Here is a 22098-nt window from a genome sequence, read left to right as displayed (position 1 = left end):
AGTTTGAGAAGGATTGATATTAATTCTTCTTTGAATATTTGGTAGAATTCACCAGTGAAGCCATCTGGTTCTAGACTTTTGTTTTTGGGGAGGTTTTTGATTACTGATTCAGTCTCTTCTTACAAGTAATCTGTCTGTTTAGATTTCTACTACTTCATGATTCAGTCTTGGCAGGTTATATCTTTCTAGGAATTTATCCATTTCTTCTAAGTTGTCTAATTTGTTGGTGTGTAATTGTTCATAAGTAGTCTCTTATGATCCACAATGATCCTTTGTGGTATCAGTTGTAATGTCTCTCTTTCCTTTCTGATTTTATTTTAATCCTCTCTCTTTTTCCTTTGTGAGTCAAGTTAAAGTTTTTTCAAATTTGGTTATCTTTAAAAAAAAAAACAGCTCTTAGTTTCGTTGATCTTTTCTATTGTCTTTTTAGTATTTATTTTACTTATTTCCACCCTGACCTTTGTTATTTCCTTCCTTCTACTAACTTTGGGCTTCATTTTTTCTTCTTTTTCTAGTTCCTCGAGTTGTAAAATTAGGTCAGTGTTTGAGATTTTTCTTGTTTCTTGATGTAGGCATTTCTTGCTGTGACCTTCCCTCTTATAACTGCTTTTACTGCATCCCATAAATTTTAGTATGTTGTATTTTCATTTGTCTTGAAGAATTTTTAAATTTCTTTTTTGAGTTCTTTGACCCATTGATTGTTCAGTAGCATTCATTTAATCTCCACATATTTGTGAATTTTTCAGTTGTTTTTAATTGTAATTATAGTTACACGCAGTTTTATACCATCATTGTAGTTTTATATCATTGTGGTCTAAAAAGATGCTTGATATGATTTCAATCTCCTTAAACTTTTTTTTTTTTGGTGGGTCTACATTTATTTTTAAATAATTATTTCTTTCAATCCTTAAACTTATTAAGACTTGTTTTATGGCCTAATATATGATCTATCATGGAGAATGTTCCATGTGCAGTTGAGAATAATCTGTATTCCGTTACTTTTGGATGGAATGTTTTGTAAATGTCTGCTAAGTCCATCTGGTCTAACTTAAGGCTAATGTTTCCTTATTGATTTTATGTCTGGATGATCTAGCCATTGATGAAAGTGGAATATTAAAGTCCCCCATTATTGTATTGCAATATTGTATTGCATTATTTTATAGCAATCTATTTCTCCCTTAGGTCTTTTAGCATTTGCTTTAGGTATTTAGGTGCTCCTATGTTGGGTACATAAATATTTACAAATGTTATATCCTCCTGTTGGATTGAACCCTTTATATAATCCCCTTCTTTGTTTCTTATTACAGTTTTTGTCTTAAACTCTATTTTGTCTGATAAAAGTATAGCTATCCCAGCTTTCTTTTGATTTCCTTTTCCATGTGTTATCTTTTTCCATCTTTTCACATTCAGTCTGCATGTGTCCTTACATCTGAAGTGAGTCTCTTGCAGGTAGCATATAAATTTTTTTTCTTCCATTCAGCCAATCTATGTCTTTTGATTGGAGAATTTGGTCCATTAACATTTACAGTAGTTATGATATGTACGTACTTGTTGCCATTTTGTTAAGTGTTTTCTGGCTATTTTGTATTTCCTTTGTTCCTTCTCTTGCTCTCTTCATTTGTAATTTGATGATTTTCTGAAGCAATGTGCTTAGATTCCTTTACCTTTTGGCTATCTACTAAAGGTTTTTGCTTTGTGGTTACCATGACGCTTACATAAAACAATTTATATTTATAACAGTTTAAGTTGATAATAACTTAAGTTTGAATGCATTCTAAAGCTCTACATTTTTACTTTCCCACCACATTTTATATTTTTGATATCAAAATTTACATCTTTTTATCTTGTGTATCCATTAACAAATCATTATAATTATAGTTATTTGTACTACTTTTATCTTTTAACCTTCATGCTAGCTTTATAAGTGATTGACCCACAACATTTATAGTGTTAGATTATTCTGAATTTTACTATATATTGACTTTTACCAGTGAGATTTATACTTTCATATGTTTTCCTGCTACTAATTAGTGCCATTTTGTTTCAGCTTAAAGAAGTCCTGTTAACATTTCTTGTAAGACAGGTTTAGTGGTGATGATCTCCTTGAGCTTTTCCTTGTCTAGAAAACTCTTTATCTCTCCTTTAATTCTGAAGGACAACTTTGTTGTGGAGAGTATTCTTGGTTGCAGTTTTTTTTTCTTTCAGCCCTTTGAATATATGGTGCCACTCTCTTCTGGCCTGCAAAGTTTCTGCTGAAAAATCTACTGATAGTCTTATGTGGGTTACCTTGGACATAACAAGCTGTTTTTCTCTTGCTGCTTTTAAGATTCTCTCCTTGTCTTAAACTCTTGACAATTTAATTATTATGTATCCTGGTGTGGGTCTTTTGGGGCTTATCTTTGGAACTCTCTTGGCTTCCTTGAACTGGATGTCTGTTTCCTTCCCCACGTTAGGGAAGGTTTCAGCCATTATTTCTTCAGTGAAGTCTTCTGCCCCTTTCTTTCTCACTTCTCCTCTGGGAGCCCTAAAATCTGAATGTTGGTCCTCTTGATATTGTCCCATCAGTCCCTTTTGTCATCTTCAACCTTCTTCATTCTTGTTTTCTTTTTGCTACTCTGATTGGGTGAGTTCCAACTGCCCTGTATTGGAGTTCACTGATCCTTTCTTCTGCTTCATGTAGCCTGCTGTTGAACCCCTCAAGTGTATTTTCAGTACAGTTATTGTAGTCTTCAGTTCTATGATTTCTTTTGGTACTTTCTTATATTTTCCATCCCTGTTGAAATTCTCACTTTGTTCATTCATTCTTCTCCTAAGCACAGTGAGCATCTTTATGACCATAATTTTGAAGTCTTATCAGCTAAATCACTTATCTTCATGTCATTAAGGTCTTTTTCTGAGGTTTTATCTTGTTCTTTCTTTTGGAACATAGTCCTCTGTTTCTTCATTTTCCTTGACTCTCTGTGTTGGTTTCTATGTATTAGATAAAACGGCCACCTCTCCTAGTCTTGAAGGAGTGGCCTCATGTAGGAGATGAACTTTGTTGCTGAACCCTGCCCTAGCTCTTGGTTGTGTCTCAAACCTTTGTGATTGTCCAGACTATCTACTTTATTCTTAGTGGCTCCCAGCAGTTGAGGCCTGTCAGTGTCCCAAATGAGAGGACCTATGTCAGCAGGCTGATTGGAAGCTGGACCCCCAGGCAGCAGGTTTTAAAGATATATGTAAATATATCTCTTCAAGAGAAGGCTGGGAGATGGGCATCTTTCTCTGCTCCCTCTGCACTGAGCCTTGGGTAGCAGCCAGTGAAGAAGTGTTTCTTTGTTTGCTACCATCCTGTTGAAGCTGTGGGCACAAGCCCTACTGGCTACCAGAGCCAGGCTATCAAGGAATGTGTCCTCTGGACAGCATACACAAAAGCTGGGCCCAGGCATGTATACAATCTCCTTTCTTGGAGACACCAATGACCTAGGGCAGGGCAGAGGGCGAGCTTGAAGGTGGCACTGACCAGCCTCCCTGGTCTCTGGAGAGGATTGCAATCAGCCCCTAGACACGAGTTTAATTAGAAGTCTGCCCTTCAGGCTGGAGCTGTGGAGATCAGCTGAAAGGCCCCTTTCACAGAAAGACTGGGGGTGAGTGTCAGTCTGCTCTGTGCCCTGGAGGCAGCTGGCTAAGAACTGTCTCTCTGTTTGTTCCATCCCATGGGACCTATGAACACAAACCCCCCTGGCCCCCGGAGCCAGGGGGTTGAGGGGCATCCCCGGGCAGCAGCCACAAAAACCAGGGCACCAGATGTAAAAACCAGGAACCCAGATGTGAAAACTGGGGCACCAGATGTTACAGCTCCTCTCTGGGAGGTACATGCACTCTGGAGCATGGCAGAGGGCAGTGTGCGGACAGTGCCTGCCCTTCAGGTCTCCGGAAAGGATTACAGTCTCCTCGGATGTGTGCTATTAGGAGCCTGCCCCTCAGGCTGCAGCTATGAAGATGGACTGATAGGCCTCCTTCCTGGAGAGACTGGGCCCTCAGTCTGCTGCCTCTGCTGTGCCTGGGGTGGTGGCTGTTTAAAACCCTTTCTCCATTCGTTATAGTCCTGTGGGGCCCACGAGTGTCAGCCCCACTGGTCAGCAGAGGCGAGCAATCAAGAGATGTCCCCTGGGTGGCAGCTGTGAAAATTGGGGGGTCAGATGAGGGTACAAGCTCCCCTCCGGCAGATACCGGCAGCCTGGAGCGAGGCAAAGAGAGCAAAGATGGCCCCGCCGGCCTCCAAGCCCCCAGATGTGGATTAAATTAGAAGCCTGCCCCTCAGGCCGATGCCTGAAGATAAACAAGCCTCTTTCACAGAAAGTCTGGGCCCTTTTCAGTCGCTGTGTCTGTGCGGGGCCCTGGGGAGGGTGAGTAAGTTCATGCTGCCCCTTCAAGAATGGTTTCTCAGGTCACTATAGCCTCATGGGTCTTGTAGAGGCCAGCCCCATCGATTTTCAAAGCTAGATGTTTTGGGGGCTCATCTCCCAGGTGCAAGTCTTGAAAGTAGGGGTGCCAGCTGTGGTGTTCAGACCGTTCGCTCCTCGGGGAGCAGCCTGGGATGGGAGTTCCCTCCTGATTGTGGGTCACCACGCTGGGGGAGGGGTGTATGGTGAGACTGTGTCTCAGCCTCTCCTACCCTTTGAGGTGGGTTTTTTCTCACTCACCCAATGTATAGGAGTTATTTAGCTAGTTATGGGGTTTTCCCAGAGGAAACTCTTCCATTTACAGCTGGCAATTTCATGTGTCCATGGGAGGAGGTGAGTTCAGGATCCTCCTATGTGGCCATCTTGAACTGCAACTTCAAAATTAATAGCTTTTGTTCTTCAAAAGACACCATTAAGAAACTGAAAAGAGGGCTTCCCTGGTGGTGCAGTGGTTGAGAATCCACCTGCCGATGCAGGGGACACGGGTTCGTGCCCCGGTCTGGGAGGATCCCACATGCCGCGGAGCGGCTGGGCCCGTGAGCCATGGCCGCTGATCCTGTGCGTCCGGAGCCTGTGCTCCGCAACGGGAGAGGCCACAGAAGTGAGAGGCCCGCGTACCAAAAAAAAAAAAAAGAAAGTGAAAAGACAACCCACAGAATGGGAGAAAATATTTGCAAATCATATATTTGATAGGAAACTTGTATCCAGAATAGAGAAGTAATTCCTAAAATTCAACAATAAAAAACAAATAACCTAATTAAAAATAGGCAAAGGATTTACATAGTCTTTTCTCCAGGGTGGGAAAAAAAACCAAGCGGCTAATAAGCACACGGTGTTCTGGAAACCTGGATCAAAACTGCAATGAGAGGCCACTTCATTCCCACTACGATGTGCAAAAAGACATAAAAAGTACTAGCAAGGATATGGACAAATTGGAACTCTCATGCATTGCTGGTGGGAATGTCAAATGTTGTAGCCACTTTGGAAGACAGTTTTGCAGTTCCTCAAAAAGTTAAATATAGAATTATAAATATGGCTCAGAAATTCCACTCCCTGGTAAATACTCAAAAGATCTGAAAACAGGTACTCAGACAAATACTTGTACATAAATGTTCATAGCAACACTATTCATAATAGCCCAAAAGTGACAATAACCCATCAACACATGAATGCATAAAGAAAATGTAGTCTATCCATATGGTGAAATATCATTCATCCATAAAAAAGAATGAAGCACTGACACACGCTATAATGTGGATGAATCTTGAAAACCTTACACTAAGTGAAAGAATCCAAACACAAAGGTCACATATTGTATGATTCCGTTTATATGAAATATCCAGAATAGATAAATCTGTAGAAACAGAAAGCAGATAGGTGGTTTCCAGGAGCTGAGCTGGGAGTGGGTAATGGAGGAGGAGCTGCTTCCTGGGTGAGGGGTTTTATTTTGGGGTGATGACAATGTTTTGGAGCTAAACAGAGATGGTGGTTGCACAACATTGTGCATGTACTAAATGCCACTGAACTGTTCGCTTTCAGATGGTTAATTTGATGTCATGTCAATTTCATCTCAATAGGAAAACTTAGGATAGTGATTACCCATGGGGGGTATAGTGACTGAAGTGGGCCTCTGAGGGGCTTCTGGGTTGCTGGTAATGCTGTTCCTTAGTCAGGGTGTGGAACACACAAGTGAATTCAGAATGTGAAAATTCGTTGAGCTGTATACTTAAAATCTGACACTTTGCTGGATATATATCATACATCTATAAAAAGCCAAAATGTGGCTTCCCTGGTGGCGCAGTGGTTGAGAATCTGCCTGCCGATGCAGGGGGACACGGGTTCGAGCCCTGGCCCGGGAAGATCCCACATGCCGCGGAGCAACTGGGCCCGTGAGCCACAACTACTGAGCCTGCGCGTCTGGAGCCTGTGCTCCGCAACAAGAGAGGCCGCGACGGTGAGAGGCCCGCGCACCGCGATGAAGAGTGGCCCCCGCTCGCCGCAACTAGATAAAGCCCTCGCACAGAAGTGAAGACCCAACGCAGCCAAAAATAAATAAATAAATAAATTTATTTATTTTTTTAAAGCCAAAATGAAAAGAAAAAATGCCCCAGACAATGCCTGGGGCATCAAAGAGGTCAACACCCCGACACCGACCTCACGGGCCTGCCTACCTGCCTTACTGCTTTCAGAGGCACAGTCTGGGGAGGGAAGGGTGTAGCCCCATCTTCTCACCAGTAGCTGATCTGATCTTAAGAGGCTTCCATTGCCCACACTGGAGACCTCACAGACCACAGCTCAGCCCTCAAAGACGACTCAGCGGCTGAGTCCTCATAAACATGCACCAGGTGATGCAGTGAGGGAGGATTTTATGAGAAACCCCATGGAAAGTGGGCTTGAGCCTTTAACATTTGAAAGAGTCTCTCTGCCTTGTTCATTAAATGCTATGCTAACCCGTCCAATATCCTCTTAAATCCTTTGTATGGCAGTTCTAAACGTGCTTTCTCCTGTCGGTTGTTTGTGACCGCAAACGTCCCGTCCAGGGGGGAGGCTCAGGGAGCCCTCCCATCACCGTGGTCCCTTAGAGCCCTAGGAGGACATTCTGTTCGGGTTCGCACCACAGCCCCTCCCATCAAGGGCCCCAGGAAGGAACCTTGAGTCCCCTAGGTCTCAGTACAGAGGGCACACATGGAGGAGGCACCCTGCTGACGGGGCCCCTGCCCTTGCTCACCAGGTTCTGGCCCCGGAGGTCTGCTCCAGGCCCTCAAATACGCCAGTCTCTCTCCTGCCTTAAGGCCTTTGCTCGTGCTGGCCCCACGGCCTGTGGCCCAGCCCCCGACCTCTGACCTGTTGGTTCCTTCATCCTTCGGAGAGCAGCTGAAGCTCCACACTGCAGAGGGCCCCGGATCTGCTTTAATCAGGTAAGACACTCAGACACGGAAATGACTGTCACGAAGAAGGATGTTTTTTATACCGATGTTCCCTAGAAACAAGAGGCAGGACGAGCTCTGCAGGGCCACACGGGGAAGCACCAGTTTGATCAGGAGGCGGGGGGAACGGGGGGACCATGGGCAAGGGCCTTCATCATGGTTTCCGTGGGAAGCAGAGGGCAAGCCTGGGTCTGCAGGCTCCCCGAGTGCTGGGCTGGATCCTTCAGGGGACTCTGGGTGTGGGGCTGTCCCTAGTTGTGTGGTCAGGAACAATTAGAGCAGGTGCTGGGGATCCTGCGTGTGAGTCACTGTAGAGGAGCTGGTCAGTGGGGCAGGCTCTGGGTTGGCTAGTTTGCATTTGAAAAGTTCACTCCTGGGGCGAGTTGCTCCTCTCTCTGGGAATAGGCAGGCCCTCCAGATGCTAGAGCCTCAGAATACAGAAAATAGGACCCGTGGTTACCACAGAAGCCTTCCCAGGGCAACAACGCCTATTGTGTGTTCTTTCCTTCTTTTAATTTCATTGGAGTATAGTTGATTTATGACGTTGTGTTAGTTTCAGGTGTACAGCAAAGAGATTCAGTCACACAATGTCTATTGTATTTTCTACCGGTTTCCTCCTCTAGATGCCAGCTCTGGGAAGGGGCCGTGTCTGTCATTTTTACCCCTGTATTCCTAGTATCTAGCAAATTGTAGATGCCCATTAGTTAGTGAATCAGTGAATAAGTGGATGAAATTATGTTTGCTTTGGATCAATGAATAAGCGGATGAAATTACGTTTGCTTTGGCAGACTCTGAAATTTTAAGTTCTACTTAACTTAAGCCCCTAATTGTGCGTGTAATTTTTTTTTTAAGTGGGACATACTGGTCTCAGTGGCTGACAGGCCTGAAACAGAGGCGGTTCTTCCCCTGCTGTCACATCTCCCAAATGTTCTGACAAATGTTCCCACCTACAACTTAGTGATAAAGTGTCACCTGGAGAGGAAACTGGGGGATGAAGGAGGCAGGTGGGCACACCTGGAGCCCACGTCCTATTTTCTTACCAACTCCGCCCCCCCCTTTTTTTTTTTTTTTTTTTCCATTTTTTTTGCTTTGAAAGTATCAAGAGAGTGGGAAGGTTGCACTTTGGCTAAAAGGATATGTTGTCTCCAGCTGACTTGTTTTCTAGACCAGGTCTCTGCTGGGAAGTGATGTTTGTGCTAATTCCTGCAGAATTAACTCCTGACCACATAACCCTCCAAGTGGCCTAATGTGTAGCTGGCGTTTCCCAAACATGGACGGATTCTCCTTGGCTGCGGAGCCAAGTGAGTGATTTCTGTGACTGGAAGAAACTGAGGACTCAAAACAGGTAGGTGCCAAGTGCAAGCTGCGGGGGGGAAAAAAAGAAGAAATGAATAAAAAAGTGAAGGGAAGGGGAGGGGAGATGTGTGGGGACAGCAGACCCTGGGGAGCATCAATTTTTCATTTAGAAATTTGATGGGGAAGAAAAGGCCTTGGTTGTTGACTTCATTTGCTTTTCTTTGTTCACTAGTGAATTGAAGTTTTTGTGGGTTTTTTTCTTTTTTTTTTTTTTTTTTGCGGTACGCGGGGCCTCTCCCTGTTGTGGCCTCTCCCGTCGCGGAGCGCAGGCTCCGGACGCGCAGGCTCAGCGGCCATGGCTCACGGGCCTGGCCGCTCCGCGGCACGTGGGATCCTCCCGGACCGGGGCACGAACCCGCGTCCCCCGCATCGGCAGGCGGACTCTCAACCGCTGCGCCACCGGGGAAGCCCTGAAGTTTGTTTTTTGTGAAGCGTGTGTGGCATATGCTCACTGGGCAAACTTGGCCTTTTGTGATGGGCCTGTTGCATCCTCTGTTGAAAAGCACATCCGATTTTCTGATTAGTTTATAAGGACTCTACACTCCAGCTTCTGGGCAGGTTTACAAGTTGTGAGCATATTTTGCGGCTCCTCAATTCGAGAAGCTGTGGTGGATTTGCAGGTATTTACGCATTCCCGGCGTGTGTCACACGTCTATGGCTGGAGTCTGGTTTTGAATTTCATGCACGAGAAAAACTCATGTCGCCGGGGATGATACATTTCCTTCCCTCTAGAGTCTGGTAGGGCGGGGCTGAGAGTGAGTGCTCTGTGGGCCCGGAGAGGCCTGTGACACCCTTACTCCTGGGTGAGGGAAGAGGAATGGCAGACAATCATGGCGCGACAGGGAGAATGATGATGCGGACTTTAGAAAGTGGGACAGAAGCCTCCTGACTTGCAGTGAGATCTTCGCAAGAGCTGGAATTTCTGCTGGAGAGGGTGTGGAGAAAAGGGAACCCTCCTGCACTGTTGGCAGGAATGTAAATTGGTACAGCAACTGTGAAAAACAGCATGGAGGTTCCTTAAAAAACTAAAAATAGAGTTACCGTATGATCCAGCAATCCCACTCATGGGCATATATCTGGAGAAAACTATAACTCAAAAAGATACATGCACCCCTAGGTACATTGCAGCACTATTTGCAATAGCCAGGGTGTGGAAGCAACCTAGATGACCATCGACAGATGAATGGATAAAGAAGATGTGGCACATATAGACAATGGAATATTACTCAGCCATAAAAAAGAATGAAATAGTGCCATTTGCAGCAACATGGATGGACCTAGAGATTGTCATATTGAGTGAAGTAAGTCAGACAGAGAGGGACAAATATCGTGTAGGATATCACTTATATGTGGAATCTAAAAAAGGTGGTACAAATGAACTTATTTACAAAACAGAAATAGAGTTACAGATGTATAAAACAATCTTGCTTGGGGCTTTCCTGGTGGCGCAGTGGTTGAGAGTCCGCCTGCTGATGCGGGGGATGCGGGTTCGTGCCCCGGTCCGGGAAGATCCCACATGCCGCGGAGCGGCTGGGCCCGTGAGCCGTGGCCGCTGAGCCTGCGCGTCCGGAGCCTGCGCTCCGCAACGGGAGAGGCTACAACCGTGAGAGGCCCGCGTACCACAAAGAAAAACAAAAAACAAAAAACAAAACAAAAAAAAAAACAATCTTGCGATTAGCAAGAGGGAAAGGGGGGAAGGGATAAATTGGGAGATTGGGATTGACACATACACATTACTATATATAAAATTGATAACTAATAAGGACCTACCGTACAGCACAGGGAACTCTACTCAATATTCTGTAATGACTATCTGGGAAAAGAATCTAAAAAAGAGTGGTTATATGTGTATGTATAACTGATTCACTTTGCTGTACAGCAGAGGCTAACACAACATTGTAAATCAACCATACTCCAGTAAAAATTAATTAAAAAAAAACTATATGCCAAAAAAAACAAAAACAGAAAACCAAAAATCTGAGCTTAGAAGTCAAAGCCAAGAATACTCGGCCTCTCCTGATGCAACAAACGGCAGCCTCTTTAATGATGAAAGAGTCACAGGATAGAGAGGAAGTACGGAGAATAATGACATTTCAAGATATTCTGCTTCATCAGGATCAACAGATGTAATGATTCATGTGTCTCAGAGCATGTTCAGGGAATAAGCAAAAAGAGGAAAGAAATAGAATTAAGCAAGCTTGGCCCTACTTTGTCTCCTAACTTCTTCAATGTGACATGACACTTGTCATGTTTGTTTAGGCCGCTTTTCCTCACAGCGCTAGGAACTTCTTGATCACTCTTAAGAGTGATACTGATTTTGATTACCTATTTGAAGATTACATCTTTGTAATTTTGATTACATCTGATGATAGCATAATAAGGAGAAAGACAGATCAAAATGTAAACAAATGATTCATTGTGTGGAAACCAGCAATTGATCCAGCCCTGTTACCACTGTGTGTGCAGTGCATTTCCCACAGTCAGGGAGAAAAAACACTTTGTACCTTCATACCAAATAAAAATAATACAGCCACTCTGTCTAGTTTTGGTCTCACCAAAGAACAAAATCTCGAGCATTTCCTGTAAGCCTGGACTCTCAGCAGGGACCACGTCATCCTGGCTTTGGGGTTAATGCCTGAGACAGTAACACAACATCAGGGCGTGAGGAGCCGATCCTTTCCCACCATGAACAGACGGATGTAAACATGCAATCTTGTGGGGTTTTGTAACATTAGATACTTGTTATCTAATGTTTTTATTGGATGATTTTTTATTGGATGAGCTGGTCTTACTGAAGTCTGGTTCCCTTGCCCTTTTTGCAAATAAAAAAATGTTTTTCATCCTGAAATACTTTTTGCCTCTGAACCTTGCCTTGACAGACTCAATGAATTTGATCTCACAGTTTTGAAAAGCCATACATGTTGCTCTTTGTAGAGCCGTGTGGAACATCTAAGGGGCCCCAGAGCCCCAGGGCCCGCTTTCCCATGGCCCCATCCCAGGGCTGGCACCCTCCTTCACGGTGAAACTGGCATCAAGCCTCAAGGGACAGCAACAGCCTCACTGGAAGCCTGGAAACGCCACGGGGCTGCCTTGACAGCGCTGAGCTTCATCTCCTGGCGAGAGCGTTAGCCCTGGGACTGCAGGTGGGCAAGATGTTGCTGGAGGAGTTTGGTGACCTTTGAACCAAGTCCCCATCACCTAGGGCCATTTGTAGGCATCCATGTATTTGGAAAGAAACATGGAGATGCATGGCCTGATCCCTGGACCAGCCACAACGTGTCTGAAACCACCTCTGCCCTGCAAATCCAGGGCTGTGCTCGCCCCAACTGTGTGTCTGCTCTCCATCGGGGCTCCTGGACCCGGGAGGCTGCCCTCACTAGAGGAAGCTCTGCAGGCGGCATCTCAGCTCTGACGGAGGGAGGGCCATCCCATCAGTGTGTCTCTAGTTCAACGTCAAAGCTCCGGGGTTCTAAGCGTCCCCGTGGTCCTGGGGCAGCTGCCTGTATCACGCCTGCGTTACACGGTGACTGAAGCCGTCTTGCCACAGCAGGGGGTCGCTAGCAGAGCCCTTGTCCCGTCGCTGCTGTTCGGCCTCAGTGAGAGGACCTGAGCGCTGACATCCCACGCGCGGACCAGTCTGTGGGGAGAAGAACTGCTGCGCGCAGACCTGGCGGAAGTGCTGCGCGCGCCGCGCGGGCGCAGGACGGCTGCCGAGACTGGCGGGTGCTTTCTGGTAGCCGTCTGTCCACACCCTTCTGTCCTCCTGGGGACTGGCCCTCGATGCTGCCCTGCACTGTCAATCACATTGTGGTGCACCCCCACCCCGCCAAATCGGAACCGGGCACCTGACCCGGGATCAGCTGGAAGCAGCATTTGGTCCTGGATGAGCCCGTGATCCAAATGGTCCAGTCGTCGCCCAGATTGGTCTGTGGGGTGCAGGCATGGGGGCTGCTCCTGCGGGGCCGGGGCGTGCCACATGGGGGGGGGTGGTGCTGTGCGGCGAGGACCCCGCCCGGGGAGGGAGCTGGGAGACAGAGAGACAGGTGGAGGCGCTCGGATCAGGTCTGAGGACCCAGTCGTGCCCGCCTCCATTCCCATTGCTTGAGTAATGGGAATTTACTTCCTTCCCACCTTTGTTTGGCTTCAGCTAGTTTGATTTGGGTTTCTGTCATTTTCAACTAAAACAGTCCTCCTAGCTGTCCCTTGTACCCAGGCAGCTACCTAGTGGTTAAAGGCACAGATGCCCGGGTTCTGATCCTGGCTCCACCTCTCCAAGTGCAGGACTCTGACGCCCCAGCCTGTTTCCTCAGGTGCGACGTGGCCCCGGTCGCTGTTAAAGAGCCTGTTGGTGACGCCCAGGTGATAACGGGTAAGAAAGCTTCCAACACCTGCCAATCATTATGACTGGGTCCTTTCAAGGCCTCCAGCTGTTAGGTGCTCCAAAGAAGAGCTTTCCTTGGGAAAGAATCTTATTTTTGAGGCAGTTTTAAGAGTAACTAGATTAACCCAAAGACCTCTACTTGCTTATTACAGGGAAATGTATCCAGAGGAAAGGAACACATTCCCATTTCTCCAGAGAGCTCTTCAAGAAAGGAAACCCTCCTTTACCCCCAAACTTTCTGCTAAATTCCAAGGCAGAGGTGTTTTAATTAAGTGTGTAATAAATACCTATGGTGGCCAGGACAGTAGTAGGTCATGTTCGTTATCCAGCTGCAGAGCCTCTTTTAAGAGCTGCAGGGGATTGTTTTGTAGAGTTCTGATTGCTTTTTTCAAAATTGCTGTAGGCTTTCATTCCCATAGTGATTTGTATGCAAATCCTTGCAGGAGGCTGAAATGCTGTTTGTTTGCTTTTTTATTGTTTTTTTGTTTGTTTTTGTACACTTTCTTGTTCCAGAAAAGGTTTATGATAATTTATACAAGATTATAAAAGATAAAATAAAAACAAATAAGCGAAGAAATTGGACCACGGAGGGTGGAAAGCTAAGATAAATCTAGGAGTAAGATTTATAGGCAGGTATAAATAAACCATAAATTTAATTCTGAGCTTAGTAGCAGTTTACACAGAGAGGGAAATACAAGCAGGTATATGTTTGTGTTAATCATGCCTTTTTTTTTTAACATCTGTATTGGAGTATAATTGCTTTACGATGTAATCATACCTTTTTATTCTGCTGCTTTGACATCTTGGGGTCTTCATGACCTTGTGAAGACCCTCCCCCCACCTCCCCACAAGGGCTGGCTAATTCCTGGAGATAGTAAACAACTGGCCTTCAAGCACCTTCCGAATGCAAACCAACCAATGCTACACCCCAACTACCTCCTCTGGGCCATATCCCCCTACCCTAATCACCCAGGGCCAGGTAGCAGACACCTAGGGACAGCTCCTATGCCCCAAAGCCCACTGAGATTATTCCAACTCAATTACTCAAAATCAAATTAGCCAATATTACACCTGCTTCCCCTGCCTCTTCTTGCCTTGCTTGCAGAAACCACAATAAAGGCTCCTGGCTGAATTTTCCCCACTCCTTCTGTCTTCTGGCTGACCCTGGTACTTCCCTGTATGGTCGTGCCTCTTCTTTCTAGGGACTTGTGGGTATATACAAAAATTCTTCCTTCATGACAGATATTTCCATGTCTGTGTGTCCTACCATACCTGAGTAAAACAAATCCCTGGCACATTCTCCAATAGTGCTTCATGGCATCCAAGAAGAAAAACAAGCCAGTTGCTCAGAAGCACAATTATTCATAAAAGTGAGACCAGAGGTAATTATCTTAAAGAGGACATTGTGCCATGGTGTAAAGAAGACCTCAAAGGCAAATCCGCAACAGAATGCCTTGGTAGCAGTTAGGACACTTTCAGCAGCAAGTGATAGAAAACTGACTGAAAGAGGAATAGACACCAAAAGTTCAGAGGTAGGGGGGTTCCACAGAATTTACAGCTCCAGGATAGCTTGGTTTCTTTGTGATTCTTTGGGGTTTTGTTTCGTTTTTTGTTTTTTTGTTTTTTTTGCTTCCCCACTGTACACTTTCTGAGACACAGTAGATCTGTTTATTTTAATGTAGTAAGAAAATATTTTGACATATTAACTGATCATTTTTACTTTTGGTATTCCTGTCTACCCCGTGGCCTTTCTTTTTAACATTAGAGGCTAAGTCCAGAGACAAAAAAATGGAGTCAGAATCTTAGCCTTGACTCTAAATAAAATAGGCTTGTGAAAACCATAGCAGAGGTAATGTCTTGAAAACTCAGGATTTCGACTGACAAGAACCTGGCCTTTGGGGGAGGATCAAAAAGATTACAGTGAAGAGCTGAGTGCATGATGTTTACCTGGAAATGACAACTGGAAGAACACCTACCAGCCCATTCTCTCCACCACAGAGCGAGGGGAGGGAGGCCCTTTCTGGGCTACAGGGAGGAGGGTTTCTCCAAATTTCGGAGGGTGGGATAGTAGGGAAGGCTACAGATGCTGAGAGTCTCCGAGAAGGAACTCTGTGTCAGGCACGCCCAGGCTGACTGAGCCATGATAATGACCCCATGATAAGTTGGTAGGACCCCCGAGTACTGGGATCTGTGCCCTAAGAAATGGCCAGCGTGGACCAGGGCTCAGAGCATCATCTAAGCAGGGTCTGTGCCTGGCCAAGGCTATGGTTCTCAGGGTAGATCGGGGAAAGGTCCTGAGACTCCAGGAGGTCCCAGAGGTGCTGAGAGAGCTGGGGGAGCCTTGTGGTTCTGATGAGGGGGTGTAGCTACTTACAGAACTGGGGATCTGGCATCCAGGACCATAGCAAGGCTGCAGGGGATGGAGACCCGGAGGGGTTAGGTGGGCAGAGATGGACTGAGGCCAGCGCCTCGTCCTCCTCACAACTGCAGCACCTACCTGGGTCCCCCAGAGCCTTGACCCATCCCTAGGGCAGAGCAGGGGAGAAACATCTGAACTTAAATCCTGAAATGGCTCCACAGTCATTAATAGAGTTTGTCTGGAAATACCAAGATTATTTTTGCTCTTGGGAGAAAATAGGGGCTCAAGACAAAAGTAAACATGATCATGGAAAAATACTGTTTCGTTTTCTCATGGTTGAGCTCACAGATCCTAGGGAAGCTCGGTGTGAAGTATTTTGGTGTTTGGTAAAATAGTTGTTTCACTCCGGCTAATACCCAATTATTGGTTATCAGCTGTAGGCAGGGCTCAAATGAGTCTTAAATTTTCTCTTTTATCCTTATAGGAAAACAGTTTGCCTATATTTCCTCATTTTTATTAATTTTCTATAGTGAACATTATTGCTGTGGCATTTATTCATTCAGTAAACACTACTGGAGACTTCTAGGCACCAAAGGCATCAGGCATCAGTTTGGCATGAGAGACAAAATATCGGTGACTTGAATGAGATAGAAAAGTATTTCTCTTTCTTATAAAATTCTGGGAATAGACAGTCCAGGACTGGAGTTGTGGCTCCACAACTCCACAAGGTCCTCATGCACTCAGGACTCTTCTCTTGCCGTGTATGGTCTCATTTCACATAATCACTTCCTGGTCTAACATGGCTGCCCAGGTCCAGTCATCACACCCATATTCTGGCTAGTGGGAAGGAGGAAAACGAAGGACATGCCTAGCTGTCTTCTATGGAAAGCTCCTGGAGGCTGCCATGTGATACTGCTATTTACATTTCCTTGGCCGATTCTTGGTCAAAATGCATTGCTTTAATTTTTTTTTTTTTTGCGGTACGTGGGCCTCTCACTGTTGTGGCCTCTCCGGGTGTGGAGCACAGGCTCCGGACGCGCAGGCTCAGCTTGAATGAGATAGAAAAGTATTTCTCTTTCTTATAAAATTCTGGGAATAGACAGTCCAGGACTGGAGTTGTGGCTCCACAACTCCACAAGGTCCTCATGCACTCAGGACTCTTCTCTTGCCGTGTATGGTCTCATTTCACATAATCACTTCCTGGTCTAACATGGCTGCCCAGGTCCAGTCATCACACCCATATTCTGGCTAGTGGGAAGGAGGAAAACGAAGGACATGCCTAGCTGTCTTCTATGGAAAGCTCCTGGAGGCTGCCATGTGATACTGCTATTTACATTTCCTTGGCCGATTCTTGGTCAAAATGCATTGCTTTAATTTTTTTTTTTTTTGCGGTACGTGGGCCTCTCACTGTTGTGGCCTCTCCGGGTGTGGAGCACAGGCTCCGGACGCGCAGGCTCAGCGGCCATGGCTCATGGGCCCAGCCGCTCCACGGCACGTGGGATCTTCCCGGACCGGGGCACGAACCCGTGTCCCCTGCATCGGCAGGTGGACTCTCAACCACTGCGCCACCAGGGAAACCCCAAAATGTATTGCTTTAAGAGTGACACAGCAAAGTAATTTTTATTCTGAGTGGCCGTGTACTCAAAAAAGTGGCAGTTCTATAAAGATGTAAGAAAGGGGAATGATTTAGGGGATAACTAACAATCTCTAACAAGCACTAACAAAATCTCTTGGCATGTTTCATTTATGTCACTTTAATTCAACAAACACTGATGGAGCATTTATCACAAGCCAGAAACTGGCAAGAGAGGTGCTGGCGGGGTCCTCCTCGGCTGGCCTTCAGCCCATCCTGCTGCTCTCCCTCTGATGAGGCAACTGTCTTCTCATTTCCTTCTGATCTGATTTGGCTTTGCAGAGACAGATTTCTTTAAGAAATATTTTCCTCTAGCAAAGTTGCCTCATGCTGAACTTTGAGGGGAAAGTATCGTTTTACTAACCTGCCACTTTGATGCTTTATGAGGAATCACCTAGCCTACAATTACCTCTAGGCTTTGAGTGTAAATCATCAATTGATACTAAATCTCTTAGACCCAGAATCACAGAATTTTAAAGCTAGAATGTCTCAGAGAATCCTGAGCCCACCCCACTCCTATACCCGGGAAGAGACGCAGAGGCTGGCCAGCGCCAGAGGGTGCCCGGGGTTTGTGGTCCTCTCCAGGCCCTCTGCCTAGCCCTCCGCGGTGGGAGCGGCAGCATCCTGCTGGACGCCAGCGCGCGGTACAACCCCAGGCCTCCGTCACGTGTCAGCAGGCAGTGCAAAGGGAGGCTGTAACTGATGCTTCATCCTGCTCTTTCGTCCCCAGGTGGCTTGTCCCAATTCCGCAGATACACATTTCTGAGCCCTGCTGGAGGCAGAGCTTGCTCCTTGGCGCCCTTCTCCATCCTCCTCCCCTCTCCTCATCTGAGCCTTCCAGCCACCCACGCCGCCACCGTCCACCCCCTCAGCACTTGTCCATCTGTCTTTCTACCCATCCCTGGGTGCAGGGGGAGGGGGCAGAACTTCCCCGCACCCGGCCCGGGCAGCGGGTCCTGAGTAGGCGGATTGCATGTAATCTGTTGTCCTAATAGTAAAAAAAAATCTGGTGGTAAGTGATTGAGTGGGTGTATAAAGAGTTAAAATTACCAAGGTCATTCTTACTTGGGCTGAAGTTACAGCCAGGAGGGCTGGGGATTAGCCTGGTCCTGCCTGGCGCACCTGGAGGCTGAATCAGAGATGCTCCTGGCATCTCCCCCAGCCGCGCCCTGGTCACACAGCCTCCCGCCTTCGATCGTGTCCCGTCCCCCCCGCCCCCCCGCTCCCCGCGGCCGGCCGGCGCTCCCTGCCGCCCCTTCCCCGCGGTTTCCGTCCTCGGAGCGGAGCGCATCCTCTCCTTGGCCCCTAGCGGGCACCAGCTGCGCTTCCCTCGAGCTTTCCGGCACGCGCGCGCGGGAGCCAGGGCGGCCAGCGTTCTCCCCGCCTGTGCGTGAGTAACCCAGAGGTGCAGGCAGGGCAGCGCGACAGGTCGGGGTAGAAAAAGACTATGGGAGCATCTCACTCCAACGGATGCAAGATGAGTCCCCTTCCAGTGCCACCCCCGGCGAACTGGTCGTCAGATGTCTCCCTGATCCGGATGCATCTGACTCAAGGTCCCAGCTGCTTGCCACAGGGCAGGGGTCGCTCAGAGCTGCCAACACTCTGCTTCTGAGCCGTCCTTTAAAGCACTGGGGCGGGGGTGTGCGATGGGGCATAAACGTCGATAAGTGTTGGGGGAAGGGTTGTGTCTGTTCTCCCCAAGGAGGTTGAGAAAGTGTTGCCTGAGGCGCAGAAACTCCTTTTTTCCCACATGCTTTGTTGTTCTCTGTGTGTGTGTCTCGTGCATTTCAGAATTCCCCGCAGAGAATCGAACCAGAATGGAAAAAACAAATATTTCGGGCTGAAAAAGAAAGATGCTTCCCGGAACTTAGGATGGCGTCGCATCGCGTGGGAACGCCTTCCTTCTGTGGCCAAGAAAACGGAGGGCTATTAATGGATACAGATTGTGGGTGGCCTATTTCCTCGCAAGTCATCCTAAGTGGAAGGCCTAACTGTGCTCCGTCAAGCTCTTTTCCTCGAATTCATGTGCAAAAAATTGCTTCCGGAGTTTCCCTGCAGAGGAAGAATACACCATATTATTTTAGAGAAGGCCAAACACCGCCCGAGAATTCCTGGTCCCCTAGCCTTGTCTTCCACACCCTTGTGTACCCCTGACTGCAGGCTTGCATCTACTTGGTTCTCACTGTCGCTGGCAGGCTGGGGTGGGGGAGGGCGGCCTCCATTTCCAGGCTCTACCACTCTTTTAGGGCACAGATGAAGGAGGGGTGAAGTGTGTTCCTAGGCCCTCCTCCTCAACACAAAGGTCCTGGTCTAGTGCGTTTTGGATGTGACTTCGAGAGACACCTATGTCCACAAAAATGGCCCCAGGTAGCAGTAGCCAGAGTCCGGGAAGGCCCTAGGGCCAGACGTCCATTTGGCTACCTTGGGATCTGTCCTTAAGGCCACAGAACAGCCTCAGCTGGGGTCCCACTGGAGCCTGTACTCGCACTTTTTCTTCTTCTAGTCCCGATTCCCTATCAGAAACCTAGTGTTTAAGGTGGGAGGACAGAGCTGGTGAGGAGGAATTAGACTTGGTCAGTGAATCTTCTTTTTAGTCTGAGAAATAAGTGAAGATCTGTTTCGGGTCATCTTATCCTAGCTTTAGACTTAGCAAGACAGGAGATCCAATGCCACAGGTGGAGGAGATATAATTCATTGAAAGTTCTCTTAGGGAAAGTTCTCTTAGGTATTTATTTGGAAGCATGTGTCCACAGAATGAAATCCCAAGGGTATAATGAAACCACAGAAGGTGATTCCCAAACTGATACAAGACCAGAGGTACTTGCTTTGCTTGGTGGCGGAATTCGGATGGCTAGGGAGAGAGAGAGGGAAAGGGGCCAGTGAAAAAAATGAGCCCTCTGCGTTATCCCCAATCTTCGGAAAATACACTTTACTGATGAACTCACCAAATGCTCAGAGGCTGGGCGGGGGAGGGTAATGGGGTCACAGACACTGGGGGCTTCTATTCTGATGGGCCCCAAGATTGATAGTTGGGTTGGAGATGGGTCTCAGCCAAACAAACTTTGACCTCAGGGTGTAAGGGGATGCCAGTGGACATGTGTGTTCCATCACAAATAAACAAGAGAGTTTGGAATGAAAAGCAAAATCAAGCTGCACTTTCCTTTTTAGGCTGCTTGAGAATGTCACCCCTTTCCAAGGGGCAGGCCTTGGTCTTTGAGTGTATTTGTGCTTGACAATGAGTGTCCGACATCCCTGCTCACCCATGTGGATCACGTGACACATGCATCCCTGTCCACAGCAGGCAGGGTACGATTCTCAATCTGCCTCCTTGACTGAGAATTCACACCCAGGGAGCGACACTGTGCCTCCAAATACCTCCAACTTTTCCCGTGGTGACTTGGGTTTCCTTTTGAATCTTGCAGGATCCCTTTCTGCCTTTTTCTCAATTCTCCCTCCCCCACAGTTGGGTCAGTGTGTCTCAAGTTTTTGGTGCAGACTATTTATTGCCCAGGGGTCCTATTAAAATGCAGGTTCGAATTCAGTAGATCTGGGTGGTCTGAGAGTGTATTTTTAACACACTCCAGGTGAGGCAGGATGCTGGTATGTGGACCACAGTTTCAGTGCTGACCCTCTAGATCCCAGTTGAATTTCTCAGCCCAGTGTGGTCCTCAAGCCGTCGGCATCAGAGTCCCGGGGCGGTGGGGTGGGTAGGAGGGACTGGGCTCCAAACAGAATCTAGGGAGGACACCTGGCGCCCACAGTCTAATAAAGTCCCAGATGACGCTTGTGCAGACAGACGTTGGTGAGCAGCTGCTCCAGGAGAAGAAAGACTCACAGCCTGGCCCCTCGATCCCCCCCAGCCCCTCCCCGGGCAGAGCCGAGGTCACAATGACCCACGGGCTTGTGCTGCTGCTACGTGTACAGCCTCCTCCACCTGGGCCCCCAGGTTTTGGCCTCCTGAGTCCTGGAAATAAGAGATCGTCTTCGTGCGATGGCTCCAATAAGTAGCACTTCAGAAGCCCTCCTCGAGGGGAATACCACATAAAAGAAAACTCACCCAGGAAAGCACTGGAGGCGGGCAGGGTGGGGAAGGACCCTCCCCCGACTTTGTTCCATGGAGCAGCCCTCAGCACAGGGGAATCCCCTGAGCCAGCGCTGAGGCCCTGAGGATGGTGAGCCAGGCAGAGCTGGTCAGCAGGACCCTGGCTGCCAACCCAGGATGCCGCCTCGGGGCAGCACCGGCACCCTCCATGGTGGACGCAGAACCACCCAGGAGATGCGCCTTCCCGCGGGGCAGAGACAGGCATTTAGCCCAGGAGACCCTGCCCTGCCCCAGCCCCCAGCAGAGCATGCACTGGATCCCACGCCTGAAAAACGCAGGTGACAAACCATGTACAAATCTGATCACATGAGTAGATGGTGTGGTCCCCTTGGCACTCATACCTGGTGGCTGCTGAAACCCTAGAAAGAGAGTGTAATTAGAGCGTAATTACACCATGCTTGCTTCATACATTCATTTCCCTTGTCAAGTGAGAAGTCTCACCCTTAACCAACGGTTTTATCTTCCATGAAGGCTGTCTGCCTGCCCAGCGAGGACCTACGGATGATTTCCACTTTCTTTGCTTGGGCACGAACCCGTGTTCCCTGCATCGGCAGGCGGACTCTCAACCACTGCGCCACCAGGGAAGCCCATTCCACTTTCATTTTAACGTAGACGTAATAACGACCCTAATGTTACCACCGCCTCCCATAGCAATGATGGTGCCCCTCGTGTGTGAAAAGACTTGCACTTTGAAAGCATGGTTCCCCAGCGCCGGATCCCCGGAGATACCGAGCTGCCTTCCTACCCCCTTCCTCCGAATACGCAGGGTGCCTGCCAGGTGCAGGTGTGGAGAAGTGCAGAGACAGCCAGTTAGACTCCCCGTGATGAGTGCGATGAGGAAGGCACAGCAGGATGGAGGCTTCTAGAAGCCCCCATGCCTGGACTGAGTCCTGGA

At 47.6% G+C, this 22098-nt stretch overlaps 1 long non-coding RNA gene across 9 annotated transcripts in view; it reads left to right on the top strand.

Moving 5' to 3' along the window:
• The window catches only part of LOC114484514 (uncharacterized), a 30529-nt gene extending 9596 nt beyond the window's left edge, over positions 1–20933 (top strand). Inside the window, exons 1-4 of one of the 9 annotated variants that reach the window (XR_003677534.2) lie at positions 899–8717; positions 11608–12652; positions 13039–13097; positions 17832–20933. This is a non-coding gene — a long non-coding RNA (uncharacterized lncRNA). Of the gene's footprint in view, positions 1–898; positions 8718–11607; positions 12653–13038; positions 16424–17831 lie in introns of those variants that run through there. The other 8 variants (XR_003677538.2, XR_008616116.1, XR_003677539.2 and 5 more) reach the window with 8 other exon arrangements.
• The last annotated feature ends 1165 nt before the right edge of the window (positions 20934–22098 follow it).

The sequence above is a fragment of the Physeter macrocephalus genome, chromosome 20 (assembly GCF_002837175.3).
Source record: "Physeter macrocephalus isolate SW-GA chromosome 20, ASM283717v5, whole genome shotgun sequence".
Classification (NCBI taxonomy): domain Eukaryota; kingdom Metazoa; phylum Chordata; class Mammalia; order Artiodactyla; family Physeteridae; genus Physeter; species Physeter macrocephalus.
Note: the sequence above shows the minus strand (reverse complement) of the source record. Positions and strands in the feature narration are given on the sequence as shown.